A 12,572-nucleotide genomic window follows, 5' to 3' on the forward strand; every position below is an offset into this window, starting at 1 on the left:
GCATCTTGTTCTTTCTCTTCAGAGCACATAACTCAGTTATTTTGTGTGACTATTTGGTTATTGTGTGTTTCTTTTTCTAGACCATCACTTGATGATGGTAGGACTAATTTTTTTTTTCGAATCATAAGTAAATACTTGCAGTATTAACAAGTTAACATGTAGAGTCTAAAGCCAATGTTACCTTTCTTCACAAAGGTTAAATCAATACAAATAGAGCCTTGAAGAAATGATCGACACATTTCCTCCAGGTAAAACAATACCATCTCATTAAGGCGCTGCTGTTATATCAAGTCTAAAGTGTCCTACCGTCACTCGTGTCAGACTCCCCTTTCATGCGATGCTTTGCAGCTTCTTTTGATGGTAGGCTCATTCCTATGTAAGAAAAACAGATTTCCTGAAACAATTCTATTTCTTTCACACCCACATAGAAGGAGAATAAGACTGACCAAGTGCTGGTTTATTTCAAATATTTTCCAGATTATTTGATGCAAATTCTTTTTCTACAATATTCCATTGTCATTTTTAAGTGAACTTGGCAAAGCTAAGGGCTCTGACTCATGAATGTACACTTTCTTCCTGGATTAAGTAGGCAGTCACAGGCAAAAATGCCCGATGATTCAAAGTTTCTATGAGTGTGCTCAAGTTTTTTCCCTTTTGGAAATCACTCCGAGTACAAGTGGAAGAAATAATGGTGTGCTATGTGTACCTCCTGTCATTCCCATGCAAACAGTACACTGTTCAGGACTTTTATTCTTTCAGAAACATTCAGCTAATCAAGGTCCTCTGATCCATTCTTTTATTAAAGGAAAAAAATTATTTCTTCCCATGCATTTACTTTAAGAAAGTTTATAACAAATAACTCAAATTAAGCAGAATAACTATTATGGAAATTAGAGAATGTTAGGTGAATAACCCGTTGCAAATTACCTGGAGGCTTGAACTGTCCTTGGGTTGAGTTGCCTTGTATTTTGGACTAAATATATTCTCATGAGTTTTGATGAAAATCCAAGGAACAGCACAGCCTTATCATCAACAGATATATTACTCTGCTTAATAGAGTAAATAGAGAAAAAGAATGGATCTCCCTGGCATTAAGAGCTGAAAATCTGTCGGATAAATATTTTAAAAAACCAAAAAAATTAGTATCTAACTCCTCAAAGAAATCACTTCTGCCTCTGGTTCCTTGGAAATAATGACTACTATCTTTAAACCACATAACCTTCACAGTGATAGATTTGTTTTCACACACTCCCTGCCCCACAGATGTCCAACAATTCAAAATTGGTTGAAATTTGAACTGCATACTGGCTCAGAAGTTGTATTTCTAGCCTAGAAAGGTAGTCACCCACCATTTTAATGATATAATTACTTAGATTTTCATATGGACCTTCACATACAAAATTTAAATCATGAAATGCAGAATATATAGGTGGACCAGAAGTAAAAGAGCCAGGTATTCATTTCACCAAAGCATAACAGAAGATACTGTGAAAAAATTTAATCTATGTATTTATGGAAATGAATCACAGATAAAAACAATTGAATTTCATAAAAGAGGAAAACTACACCATAATTTTGTTTTAGCAATAATAAGGAAATCCTTCTTAAAATGTTTAAAGAAAATCCAGTCATTTTCAGACTTTTTTAGAATTCCCATTTCTATATATTCACACTTCTTGGAGAGCCATGTCCTGAAGAAACTCATTTTATTTAGTACCACTATTTTTTTTGAGAAAGTGTTGCAGATATAGCAAATGCTCTGGCCTTTGAGGGTAAATGTCCAATTGATAACCCAATAAGTACTGGCCCTTCCCTTTTTTCCCCCCAGAATGAAAGAACATCCTGTTTTACTGAGGTCTCCTCCCCTAACACACCTGGGAATTCCTGAAGAATGCTTTCGTATTCCACCAATTCAGCCTCTTTGCCTTTATATTCTCAGCCAGCCATTCTCTTCTAATCCTTATTCTATTCCTTAGAGGTGGCATACTACCACCACAAAACACCTTCTCCGGAGTACAGCTGGAATTCTGGAGCCTTTTGACTACAATCTGAGCATAGAGTCTAATCTAGCAGAAGGCAGATAAAAAGAGACTATGATATTTAAGAAAAATGTTACAGAGGCTTGGGGCATCAGAAAAGAATTAAATGCAGGGGTAAAAGGCTTCAACTGGATACTGGGTATCACAGCTTCTAGAGTCTATAGGGTTTGTCCAGACCAAAACCAGTTGCAGCCTGCTTTTCCTCTGCAGGACTGTTGTTGCCATATTTTCATACACCAGGCTTCTTCGACTTTCCAGCTTTCTCTGGGGCCCAGCAGGAGGAAAATCAATAGTTCACCCTTCACCCATTGTCTCAGCCAACATTTGATTGTACTTCTTAACTATATAATAACAATTTTGCCCCCGGGGTAACAAATTTTGACATCAACACACTGAACACTTTACTCTTCATTATGACAAATCTCTGCATTCCACCATAAACTAGGGTTTTGATTTTCACATAACACAACACATAGGCTCACTGGCCAGAGAGACTGATTTTCCCCTCCAAAGAGAATTTAATTCTTCTCCAAGATATAAACTGGGGAAACCCACTTCTGGCCATGACAGAATAACCGTGAGTAGATTTGCCTTCCATGTTAAAAAACTAGAAGAACAAAGAAAATATACCAAAAAAAATTGTTTTCAGAGATTGGACAGTGCAGTAATATGATTCTGTGATAAGGGAAACAAATAAGATGATCTCTAATGCATAATTGGAATTTGAGGCCGATGACATTTCCTCCACTGCTAATGAGGTTCACATTCTGTAAAGAACATTCAAAACTTTTTTCATAATAAGGACACAATAGAAATGATAAACTGAAGGAGATAATAGTTTCAAGTGTATTGGTCACTTTTATGAAGACAGAAATTACTCTAGAAATTTTAGGCAGAAAGGAATTTGACACAGAGAACTAGTGCCTGTGTCACAGTTGGAAGGACCGTGAAAGGGTTCAGGGAAAGCCACTGCTGGATTTTAGGAAATTAGGAAGTGAAGGAACTGCAGGAACCCACTGTTGATGACCCCAGCTACCCACAGCACCAAGATGGATGATTTTCAATAGGGGGGTCAGAAGCTTTCACATCTGTCTATTGCTCCGCAAGAGCAATGATGGCGCCTACTTCTCTTTCTCTTTTTGAGAATTGAGCAAGGACCTTTCATTGATGGGGTCTAACCAGGCCTCTGATGGTAGTAGGGATTCTTGGAAATGCATTTCAAAGTTTTCTGACCGCTGTAAGTACAGGAAAGTAGAGACAATCTGCCACAATAAGACGTGCAAATTGTAAGACATTTTATTCATACAACAAATATTTTTGAGTACCTACCTACAATACACAAGTCACTACACTAGGCTGTGAGAGGAAACATGGATAAATTGATACCTGTCCTCAAAAAAAATTAGAATTTAGAGGCAAAGATCAGACTTGTAGCAAATATTACAGCTGAGGGAAATATACGGTTAGTGCCAAATCTGTAATGTAAATAACATGATCAGAAAATAGAGAAAGCACTTATGGAGGTCCAAATTTTATGTTGCTCAATTAGTTGTCTAGTGTTGAATATTTTATATTAATAATTTTTAGTAGTATCTGCATTGCAGGAAGCATTTGCCATAAACTAAATACATTCCCATTTAATGAAGTATAATCCATTGTGAGTGACATATTTTCCCTATGAACATTGAGCCATTGCTGGCTGTTGAGTTTATAGATGAGCTGTAACTTGGTGGAGCTTCTCGACTCCAGAGTCCAGACCTCAGCTATGCACGTGGAGAAACCTCTCTCTATCAATTCACTCAGGGATTAATATGTTCCAGGGTCTGACTCACACTAAGCAACACATTAACGAACAAATGTATAAAGCAAAAGGCCAGTGTTTTAATTTACCATGAGAGACCCATCCAACCAGATCACTGAGATTGGTTGTATAAACAGTGCATAGTTTTTGATAGGAAGAGCTAGTGCCCAAGAGTCAGTCCAGGGCAGGGTTATCCAGCCTTTAGACCCAGTTATACACTTGCTGAGGCAGCAGATCTTTTTGTGGACAACATACCCTCCAAATAGACAGAGGTATCCCCCCAAGTCCTTGCTTTATAGCAGTGTATTGGACTAATGACAAATTCTTATTCAGAATGTACTTTCTACTCTTACACATAACACTACACTTGTGTTTGTGATTACCATAGGCATGGAATAATTTCTGGAGTTTTCATCTATTGTTTCTCAGTTTTATTTTTGATTGGCATCTGCCTGGTAAGTTTTTGGAGACACCCCGGACTCATTTACAAAATATCTCCTATTGTGGGTTAACTCTACAGATGGCTTATTGTATTAATTTCTGTTGATTCTTCTTAACTACAATTTCAGACGTTGATATTTCCAACTGGTCTCTAAATGCTAGGCCTGTGTCTCATTCACTATTTGGAGATACAGATACATTGAGTACAGTTAATACAGACAGTGAATATTCATATTGTACTTAAAACCATTTAAATAGCTTCTGAATATTTTGGAATTATTTTTAATACAGGTTATGAAACATTTCAAAACTACTTTTTATTATTTTACAAATGGAATACACACTGCTTTTTAACAGTCATGCAGATGTCAAAAATTGCTCTCATTACTCAGAGAAAAGTGACACCATATTGTAAAACATTATATTTATCTTGGCAAAAGTTTAAAAACAATTTCATTCTGATCCCCAGCCTCTTATTCTGCTTAAACTCCCCTTTCATATGCAGTGTTGTGGATTTCTATTTTAAGTTACTAACAGTTTGTGATTTTTGTCCCTTTCTCTATTTGCAATGATAATTGGCTAATTAGAGAGTTGATCATTCACAAAAAAAAATTCAGCACTGTTGAGAAGCTGGCTTTAGGTATGCAAATGTTCTTATGTATCAAAAGGGATTATTTTTAATATTTTTCCCCCAAAACTCAAGTGTTACTTCTTTTTCTTGTCTTCACTTCTGAAAGGTCATCGATGATATTTTTTTAAACACACCAAAAAAATAAACTGTGATTAATTTGTTTTATGGACTTTGTACTTTTATGTTTGCATACATTTTTTTTAATGTACCACTGTCATTTATTGATGCATAAAATCTTGGCTCAACCAACTATGGCATTAACATTCAGTTTCATCTTTACGTGTGGTCATTAGCACATTGAGTTTTTAAGAATCATAGAATCTCTTTTCGAAATTTTTATGGGAAAGGTATATTTACTCAGGGAATATAGATTTAGAATATACTTTTTGCAAACTTAATAGGGGACTAAACAGAAGCACGTCTTTCTCTTGGCCCCATGGTTCTGGCACTGTATAAAACGTTTTTAATAAAGCAGGAAATACAGAAAATCTGAGGTCTTTGAAACCAATTATTTTGCAAATAATTTCTTCTGTTTCTTTCTTAATTTTCTCCAAGTAACTTTTGTACCTAAGCATCTATTAATCTTAAGGCAATATAAATTTATTTTTTAAACTGGTCTATCATTTGTTAGGTGCCTACTATGTACAATTTACAGATATTATTTCACTTGACCCTTGAGTAAACTCCATTGAATATTAACAGCAATTTTACAGATGAGGAAAAATAGGCATAAAAAATCTGAATAACTTACTAAAGTCCTATGGATAACAAGCAGCCAAGAAGTGAGCCTATTGCTGGCTACCTGATCCATAGTCTGTGTTGTTCTTAATCTCTTTGCTATAATCAAGTACTACTGTGGACCAGTTACTGCAGTGGAAGACGAAAACTAATGTATGTAACAATATTTAGCTTAAGGAGTGAGTCTCATTTTGGAAAGGAGAACACTTCTCAGAGTTCAGCTTTTCTTGGAGCAGACTGTGATGAATGTTGAACTGATTTCAGTGCCTGAAACTATAATATCTCTTAGCTTTCTCTTCTTGTTTGTCTATAGCGATCCCCTTCTAAGAGATTCCTTCTATATGTAGAAGGTCAAGTCACATGACCCAACCGTCTCAGCCACAGCTTTTTTGGATCATGTTGAGTATCTGACCCATAGTATCCTACATAAAGGCTGGTTTATTATCTAGAAGAAGTCTAGCCCAAAGCTTTATTCCATAGGGATGGTGATGATGACTTGGGTTAATCACATAGTCTCTTAGTGGCCTAAGCAGGAATATCTTGATAGAGAGGCAGAACCTAAAAGGTGACTAGAGAGAGAAGCAGAAATAAAGAGTAAGTCAAACACAATTGTGAACCTATAGAAGACATCAACATATTTCTGCTGCTGAGGTGTCTTTGATTATAACCTGGTAACTAGAGCTGCCTAGAGGAATAAGGACTATACAGAAGAGAGAGGGAAAATCCAGGCAGCTAACAGGAAAGGAAGTTCATGAGCTCTTGCCCACCTCCTCCTTTAATTCTCCTGATTAATGTTCCCATCTTGTATATCCGGCATGCTGGGTTCAATCTCCAGCTGTAGTACCTACTAATTTGGTATCTTAAGCAAATCTTCTACTCCTTTGAGACAATTTATCCATCTATAAAATGGACAGGACACTATACTGTGTGATAGTTCCTGGCAAATGGTAGACCCTCTAGAAACATGACTTGAATTTATATGTAAAGAAGCAATTCTGCATTGGGGTTCCTGTTCAACATTAGGCTCTGTTCCCACTTATTTTGCCCTATTTTCTCCTCTCTCATATATTCTCTTACTTCTCCTTGTGATGAGAGTAGAGGGGACCTCAGTCAAATTTCCCTCAGTTCCATCACCTGCCAGGCTTCTATACTTATAGTCTATTGAAGACTATTCACTTTTGAACAGACTCTAAACAGAAGGATGCCAGTGGACGTAATATATCCTATATCTCCTTGTATTAAATTCCTAGTCCCTTTAAACTTATTTCCAAGAACTTTTTTTTTCTTATTACTCTCCCCAGATTTATTTACCACATACACATTGTCCCTTATACCATAGTTCTTGGTGAGACTATCTTATCACCTCATCAAGGCGGCAGTCTCTATAAGGGCAAAAGCAATATGTTACTTATTTTGCATCTCTAGAAGTAAGTAACATAGTGCCTGGCACATAGAAGTTATTCGATAAATATTTGAATTGGAATGCAATGTGCTGAGCCATGGGTCAGGCTGCTTGAACAGAAGCAATCACCAAATCAAAAGGGCAGGAAAATGCTTGAGCTGGATTCGCTGATTTCAGGCCTCCCGTCCTTCCTGGATGTGGGAGAGTCACCTTTATTGTGCACGTGTGGCTGCTTTGCCACAGCCCAGAAGTGCAGGTGCAGATATTAACATCAAGCAGATTTGCACAAGCAAAAACTCTTCAATTTGTCATGAAAAGCTAGGATTCCAAGAAGGGAGGTGATAAGTTGAAAAATTAGGGGGAAATATGTTGTAAGACGAATCTGGCACACCCCTTCCCCGCCTCCATATTAATGAAATGGAAAGGGTGGGGGAAGGAAATGTTATGCTATACGTTGGCAGGAAAATTGTGTGTGTCCTGCGAGCAGATGAACATGGGACTGCGAACAGGAAGCTGATTATTTCAACACATTATATTTCTCACTGGAAATATCATCCTGGAGGAAAAGTCCAACATCTCTACTTTTGGAGCACCTACTGCTCTAACTTTCTACATAATCTTGGGCTTCGAGATAACAAGAAGACATGTAATTACCTTAGAGGAAGGACATTTAAAAATAAGGTGGATAGATATTTATTACGTTCATGTATTCAGTTCAACACTGACCTCCACTTACCACCATCACCATTTCCTGGGAATTACCTATCTTTTTCTTTCTCTCCAAGCAGCTAGTGAGAGTGACTCATTTTTACATAATCTCTGTCCAATGCAAAACACTCCCCCTCCCCTACTGCCACCTCCTCCTCTTCCTAGTCATGTTTGATTGTCTCAGAGGTAGGAACTGAAGATTAATGTGGACTAATCAGAATCTCTTTCTAAAACTGGGATTAAAAAAGAATGAAATAATGCCATTTGCAGCAACATGGATGGACCCAGAGATTATCATATTAAGTGAAATAAGTCAGAGAGAGACAGATACCATATGATATCACTTATATGTGGAATCTAAAATATGACACAGATGAACTTATTTACAAAACAGGAATAGACTCACAGACATAGAAGAAAAACTTATGGTTACCAAAGGGGATAGAGGAGGGCAGAGAGGGGGAGAGATAAATCAGGAGTTTGGGATTAACAGATACACATTACTATATATAAAATAGATAAACAAGGACCTATTGTATAGCACAGGAAACTATACCCAATATCTTGTAATAACCTATAGTGGAAAAGAATCTGAAAAAGAATCTGAATATATATATTATATATATATACATACACACACATATATATTCTGAATCACTTTGCTGTACACTTGAAACTAACACAACATTGTAAATCAACTATACCTCAATAAAATATTGGGATTGAGATGAGAGAAGATTCAGTCTACAGTGTAAAAGTTGCAGGGTTTCTTTCAGCCACATTGTCCACCCTTTGGACCAGAGAAGTAGAGAAACCTAAAGTAGGGTTGACGTAATAATGAGTAAGAATAAAACAGCTATAAAGACAGGAGAAAGATGGAGAAAGGGAACTATTTGAATCCCTGGTTCCAAATTTTTCCTGAGGACCATTTGTTTTTCATTTCTTGACTTGTGAGACATTCCCATATCCTTAAAGATAGCTCCCTTTTCCCCCTTAAAAAGAGCTGAAATTGTCTTCTGTTAAATTCAGTTAAAAGACTCTTAAATATTTCCATTTCAAATCACATTAGTATCAGTCTAAGAATGACCCAAGCAGCCTCCTCTCATCTTTAAAACAGAACTGTTGCATGTTTACCCAAGACTAAAAACATAATCAAAGTTAACATTATATGCAAACCTGTAAAGACTTGAGCTGAGCCATTAAAAAAATAAAAGTCAAAGGTAAGAGTTGCAAAGGTTTTTGAAACAAGAAATAATGTTTAATAAATCACAGAAGCAAAAAATATCATGCAGTAAGTAAAAGCAGTCACCTTCATCAATCAATAAAACAAGTTTTGTGTGTGTGTGTGTGTGTGTGTGTGTTTATTTTGTTAAATTCCACAACAATCGCTTAAAAAAAAAAAAAGATTTGTATTTAAAGGTCTGCTGTGCGGTGGCCTCCCTAGTTCCCACATGGAGGGTGGTATTTTGAAAAAGGTAAGACACAGGTGTGCATCATTTGAAATGGAATTCATTAACAGGTTGTATTATTTTACTCAGCCTCCGTGGAACATCACAATGGACTGATAAGCTGCCACACTTCAGGCAGATGGAGGCACGTCAACAAAAGTTTCCAAATGAAACATCTGTGGGGTTAGGAACATATACAATATGCCCCACGCCAGCAGATTTATCCAGCTGGACAGGGGAAAAGATGATCTTTTCTTAATATAAGTGCGTTTTCAGTGTGATAGAGCACCGAGTCCATTTACTAACCTCACTAAATTACTTGGCAAGGGCTGGACCCTATTTTTCTTTGGGAGAAAAAAAGTACCAGCACAATAAGATAATTTGTAGTTCCGGGTTTCTAATACACAATAATTCTGACCGTTTAAAACAGTTTTTGTAGTGAATATTTTATATTTAGAGAAATAGTTTTTGACATTTTGGGGGGAAAAGAACAATGGGCCGTTTACAGGTCTACACAGCAGATTAATGAATCTAATTGAGTCTGTAGGGAAATGTTTCAGTTTAACTACTGGAACTAATTTATACATTCACTACACCGTAATAAGTCAATTTAAGTTTCTGGAAATAAAACTGGATATCCTGGGTATAGATTTGAACTATAAATTTCTGCAAGAAAGGAGTCTGTGTGTTCATTATACATTGTAAAATTACCATATGGACCTGTCAACACTTCTTAGCACAGCTTTGTAATAATGTCATTTAGTTTAACATTGTAATGTGCCAACTGAATTAATGTGTATGACACAAAGCATGCCTCCCTCCCAACCTCTGCTTCTGAGGAGCTGTGCAACTTTTAAAGATTTTTCTCAAGGCAAGAGCCTCCTGCATTTGCATCGAGAACTTCAGTACAAAGATTGAGTGTAATCGCATTTACTGGGAGCTGCTGAAAAGCAAGCAACAAGCCTCCGATGCCTAAACTTTCCAGAAATATGTGACCTGGAAATATGGGAATAAATCTTTACCTGAGAAACCTTACTTTACAACCAACACTAATTTGTATCCAGAAAGCAATAGCTTCCTTTATTAATTTTTTAACATCTTTATTGGAGTATAATTGTTTTACAATGTTGTGTTAGTTTCAGCTGTATAACAAAGTGAATCAGCTATACGTATACATATATCCCCATATTCCCTCCTTCTTGCCTCTCCCTCCCACCCTCCCTATCCCACCTCTCTAGGTGGTAACAAAGCACCGAGATGATCTCCACAACCCAATCCAGAAATGGGCAGAAGGTCTAAATAGACATTTTGCCTTCATTAATTTTTAAATTGCATCAAACTCTTAAGGAGAGTTGAGAAACTATTCTACAAACTGTAACACTTGGTGTTACTTTATTACTCAAAATGTTCTCCTCAATCTGGATATTTATAACACAAATATAAAAACATCTTCCATCCAGATATCACTAGACCATGACATAATATGATCCTGTGGAAAAACAATCAAGTAAAATGGGAAATGGGAAAAAGAATTGCTAACATTTATCATGTGTGAAATTATACCAATTATACCATGTGTTTAATATGATTTGATTCTCATAATCTGTTTTGTAGATGAGGAAACAGGAACAGAGAAATTGGGCAGTTTCTCCAAGCTCCTGGACATAGAAAAACTGAGATTTAAACACAGTTATATCTAATGCCAGAGCCAGAGTTCTTAACCAACATACTGCACTCTCTATCCAGAATAATAATAATTACTAACTCTTATATAGAACTGGTACTGTTGCAGATAATTAAATCATTGGACTCATTTATCCTCACAGCAATCTATTATTATTATACCAATTTTATGGATGAAGAAACTGAGACATAGAGTGTATGACTATCTCAAAGTCACATTGCTAGTTAAGAGGCAGAGCAAGTGTTTGAGCCATGGCAAACTGACTTTAAGATTTGATTTTCTTCATAACTACCATATAGACATAGTTTCCTCCATGGCATATCTTAGCAAAAGAGTGGGTTTCATCTCTTACATTTGATCCTAAGAGCTTCACAGGTCTTCATCTGTATAAAACTTTGGCCATAACCATTCTTTGGGTTAAGGCAATGCCTTTAAAAAATCCCTTTTCCCTTAGAAAAGCAGTACACTGTCATATAAGCATTTCTGAACACACTAGGACAAATGAGTCGATCTGGTGAGCTAGCTGCCGTTATGCAGAGAGTTAAATTTCAAACAAAGGAACCTGTTTGAAGTCTTTGATAAATGTAAAAGTTTCAGAAGGTCCTTGTGCGCCCTGAAAATGCCATGCCTGATCAGGAGTGAAACTATGGCAGGTCCTGAATAAATGGGCCGCCACTTCGTACCACGAGGAAAAAGGATCCCTAAAAGGGAATACTGTTTGTCTCAGGCTTGGACCTTTAAGCCAGCCTGACATATCCAAACACCAGAAATAGGATGACCAAAAAATTTGACTTATTCACAGAAACCTTCTTGCTTAGTTTCAGACCAAGCTTTCCCTCAGCTTGCTTATTCTCTTTCCACTCTGTTCCTACCACTTAGACTAGACATTTGAACTTCAGTTTTCTCACTTTTGATCCTTGGTTGTCTGGGATGAGCACCCAGAGTGCTTCCACTCTCCATGATCCTAATCATGCTGTAATTGATAACTAATAACTTGGAAGGGAACAGCCTGGGCCCCGTAATGAAAGTTCCGAGGCCCTGAAGTCAGATGTGTATTTCACTGCTTGGAAGTCTTAATGGCATGGTTGATTATGGCTATGATGACAGTTCCAAGAGGAAAAAGCAACCTCCACCTCCACCTCCAATGCCGTTCTCTTTATTTTTATTTGTCCCTTAAACAACTGTCCTGAAAGATCCTTTGTCAAATTTTATGGGATCCCCTACCACTCATTCAGTATTGATGGCTATTTGCTTCCTTACAGGAAGAAGATTGAATAAACATGTTGTGACTATTAAGCAAGTTGCATCAAAAATCTGGGAGTGCTTCCCAGCAGAGAACTTACCTTTACAAAAATCCTGTAGAAAGGTCTCTATTTGTCCAGAAAGTATGCTTAATTGCTGTTTCTTGTTTCCATGAAAGATTATAAAGAAATCCAACCCTCAGTGTCTACAATGAGGTAACAAAGATTGAATGACACCATTTAATCCACCTCCAGTGAAGTAGAGAGAGGTATAATTGTATACTTTCAGACACCATTATTTATGCCCCAGAGGAGGGAAAAGGGGAAATAAAATCCCCTATTTGTGAGCAGTCACTTGGTGAAGCCTACAGTGACGCCGAGTTGAGGCCAAACACCTTTAGCCAAGGGAACTCTGTGGGTCAGACCTATTCCTCAGACA

At 37.0% G+C, this 12,572-nt stretch overlaps 1 long non-coding RNA gene across 1 annotated transcript in view; it reads right to left on the minus strand.

Annotated features, from left to right (window-relative positions):
- The window catches only part of LOC132368495 (uncharacterized), a 121,458-nt gene extending 109,128 nt beyond the window's left edge, over nucleotides 1–12,330 (minus strand). The window contains exons 1-2 of the long non-coding RNA XR_009504103.1: nucleotides 12,236–12,330; nucleotides 307–372 (exon numbers count right to left, since the gene is read on the minus strand). This is a non-coding gene — a long non-coding RNA (uncharacterized LOC132368495). The remainder of the gene's footprint in view (nucleotides 1–306; nucleotides 373–12,235) is intronic.
- Between the last annotated feature and the right edge of the window lie 242 nt (nucleotides 12,331–12,572).

Source organism: Balaenoptera ricei, chromosome 7, assembly GCF_028023285.1.
Source record: "Balaenoptera ricei isolate mBalRic1 chromosome 7, mBalRic1.hap2, whole genome shotgun sequence".
Taxonomy (NCBI): domain Eukaryota; kingdom Metazoa; phylum Chordata; class Mammalia; order Artiodactyla; family Balaenopteridae; genus Balaenoptera; species Balaenoptera ricei.